Source organism: Populus alba, chromosome 2 (assembly GCF_005239225.2).
Source record: "Populus alba chromosome 2, ASM523922v2, whole genome shotgun sequence".
In the NCBI taxonomy this organism is placed as follows: Eukaryota; Viridiplantae; Streptophyta; class Magnoliopsida; order Malpighiales; family Salicaceae; genus Populus; species Populus alba.
In genome coordinates this window covers 7,670,286-7,673,971 of record NC_133285.1, presented here as the reverse complement: position 1 = coordinate 7,673,971, position 3,686 = coordinate 7,670,286, and positions in this window count along the sequence as shown.

The window sequence follows — 3,686 nt, the reverse complement described above, 5'->3', positions numbered from 1 at the left end:
CTTCCTGCTGGTCTTCTACCTCAAATGCTGAAATTTGTGTCCTTGTTATAGATGGATGAAATGAAATTTTAGGTGAAATGTTTTAGATGGAGGAGAGATGATTGTTACTCATTAGCTCTTTTTCTTGGTGACGGTAAAAGTTAAAAAATATGACTGATGTCCTCTGCCGTCCGTAACCAGTTGGTTAACACAAGGCAAATCCCTAGGCCGAAGCAGGTATCCTCTTCGGCTCTTATCCCACTTCTGTTTGTTGGTTTAAATTGGATAGTTTATCTAAAAAAAATTGTCAAGTTCAGTCATCGATTTTTAAAAATTTTTTTAATTAAAAAACATTAAATTAATATTTTTTTATATTTTTATATATTAATATAAAAAATATTTTTTTAAAAAAATATCATTTAATAAATTTTCTATTAAAAAATACTTTTAAAAAATACACTACACATTTTACCGCACACTCTATTACAAAATCAAAGTTCTGATCTAGCTGTAAGATACATTAAATCAGACCTAACTATGAGCATGAAGTCCTAAAGGTTCGCATAAAAATTATAAACACATTTTAGGCGTTGCAAGACTAATGACTTGCTGATTTTATTGAAACAGTAAAGGAACTCTATTATTCTGATTAGAACTCTGACAATATCATGTTCCAGTTGCTGATTTGTGTCCACAAGTTTAATGGAAGAGTGGAAGTTGGCCTCAAATGCTGAGACTTTCTACCTTGTTGCGTGAAAAGCGTGAAAAAGTTTCTATTTCAGACTAAATTTTCAAACTCATAGATTGTCTGAAATAGAAACTTTTTCATGAAAAGTAGCCATGTGTTCCCCAATTTTCATCAATTTTCAATGTCTTATTTTGATAACATATTGGCAATCGTATCACTCAAGTCCATATCATTCGGTTTCCAGTCGGATAGATCAAAGCCAATTCCAAATAAAATTAGCTTTGTAATGATACTTATTTTTTAAAATATTTTAAAATAATAATTTTTTTTGTTATTATTAATGATAAATCATTTGTTCTTAAAATTTTATTATTCATCTCCTATACAACTAAGATATTTGTAATATGTCTAATAAAATCATCTTAGTTTATATACATTTGTAAATAAAGTCTTTGAATTAGAGTAGAAGAACTTCAATTATCTCCGAGCAAAGTGAATTTAAACTCTAGATTTGAGAGGATAATTAAGACATAAAAAGATAAAAAAACACTAAAAATGAGTTAAGGAAGAGTGTCAAAATTTAAAGAGAAAAAAAAAAAAAAAACTTGTTCAAAACTCTTCATTCACCCTCATTTTTATAGTACATTTTAAAAGTTAAAAGATTAAAGAATTAATTCTGGTAATAATTATAATCAATTCTTATAATTATTAATCTTTAATTAGCCATCATAAATCATGAATTAAATCTAAATATAGTGACCATAAATCTTAATTTTTGAACAGAAAAAATTATTTCAGATTTGCAGAAAATACTTTTAGAATAGATTGTTAACATTCATAGGTTGAACGAGACAAAATAATTGACTAGAAAAAAATATTTTTTCATGGACCAGGCCTAGTTCTAAATTTTAACTAGTAAAAAATAATTTTTTATAACCCGAATTATTATTTTGCATTAAATTCAAACCTAGGCTAAAAGCCCAAGCACTGGTTGGCATGTGTATGTGGGTTTAAACTCGAAGTCTTTTTTGCTTGGACCTCTCCTTTCTAAAAGCTTGGATGTTCTTTGGGTTTAATTTTAATTTTTCAACCTTTTTTTTTTTAATATTTTCTAATCTACCTTTCCTTACATGATTAAAGTTTGAAATCACTTTCATTAAATTTCTTTTTCAAAAATAAATCTATCCACATCAAAATATAAATTATTGATGATGAGAGTTTGGTCATTATAGAACTTTCTCTCTCCTTCACCTTTTCAGTACCCTTCTCTCGTCTCTCTAAAACATGATAAACAACAAAATTTATAATCAAACTCTAATAATTTAAAACAACATGGACCACTTAATGAAAAAAAAAAATTAAAACTTGAGGTACCAAACCGTAATTTTTGACAATGCATAATGCAAGTAAGAGAAACCAAACTGGAATAAATGTCAGCATATAAAACCATGATATCATAATTTTAAAGGGCTAAATTAAAAAGAAAAAAAATCAATGATTAAAGTTTAAAACAATTAACAATGCAGGTACCCTAAAAAAATTAACTAGAAAATGTGAAAGTATAAACAAACAAACAGTGAAACACCCAGTTAATTAATAATCACCTTTGACACAAAAAAAAGTAGAGTACGACATCTAAGGAAATCGAGCACCGTCTAAAATATTTTCTTTTCTTTCCTTCACTTTTTTTTTTCAATACAATACAAGATTTCCAATTTTATGTTTTCGTTTACGAATTGGCCCGGTATTATTTGGTTTTTTTAGCCCACATATTTAACACCTATAAATAGGCCCCAGGAGCCCATTTGTTTCATTCATGTAGATCCCCGTGTCTAATCCGGCAGCCCATATTCCCAAAGCTCTGTTTCTTTATTTCTTATTTCTTTTATTCAACGCATCTCCAAAGCCCTAAACATGGACTCTCGAGCCTTTGTTTTTTTTTTTTTTTCAACATCATCTCCAAAGCATAGAAATTTTTGGTTTTATATTTTTGTATTTTTAAGGCCTTTTATTTAATCAAAAATAATTTTTTTTTTTATTTATTTTCCATAAAAAAATTATTAATGAAGATTACTTTTAAAAATTTGACTTTAATATATATATATATATATATATATATATATTATTTTGGATAAAATTTTTTTTTCTAAAATTTATAAAATTTAAAAATTTTATTAATTGTTGATTATATATAATTTGATCATCAATATTTTAATTATTATATATTTTCTTTTTAATTTTATATAAAGATTTATTTGTGTTTTTTATAAAAAATTTATTTATTAAATTTGATATTTATTTTTTTAAAATAATCTATAAAATTATATTTTTTTTATTTCATAATCTTTCAACTTTTTTATTTATTAGATTTGAATTCTATTCTTTGATGTATATTTATTTTATTTTAAATAATTTATAAAATTAAATTTTTTTTAAAAAAACTTTTTATCATCTTTTGATCTTTTTATATCTTAAATTTAGTTTTTATTATTTTAATTATTATTTATTTTATTTAAAATAATTTATTAAAATAAAATTTTTTAATTTTTTTTACCTCATTCAATTTTTTTTTATTAGATTTGATTTCTATTTTTTTAATAAATTTTAAAAAAATTGTTAATTAATTATTTTTTAACTTATGTTTCATAATATAGATGAACACTAAAAATCATTTTACAAATCATTTTTTATTTTTCATGATTTCGATAAATTTCAAAGCATAATTTACTTTTTAAAAATTTATTTTTGATATAAATTATTTTTTAAAATAAATGTATTTTCCAACAAACAAAAACAAAGATTTTTTTTTTTTTTAAAAACCTAAAATTAAATTATAATAATTTTAAATTTTAAGCTCTTAATTTTTAATTTAAACATTATAAGATTGTTACATACTCGACAGGAGTATAAATTTATGTTATTTTACGTGTAAGGGAAGCAAGACAAAACAAAGATTTTCTCACCCATAAAAAAAACATTTCAAAATTCAAAACCAAATAAGCTTAATAATGAAGTCATT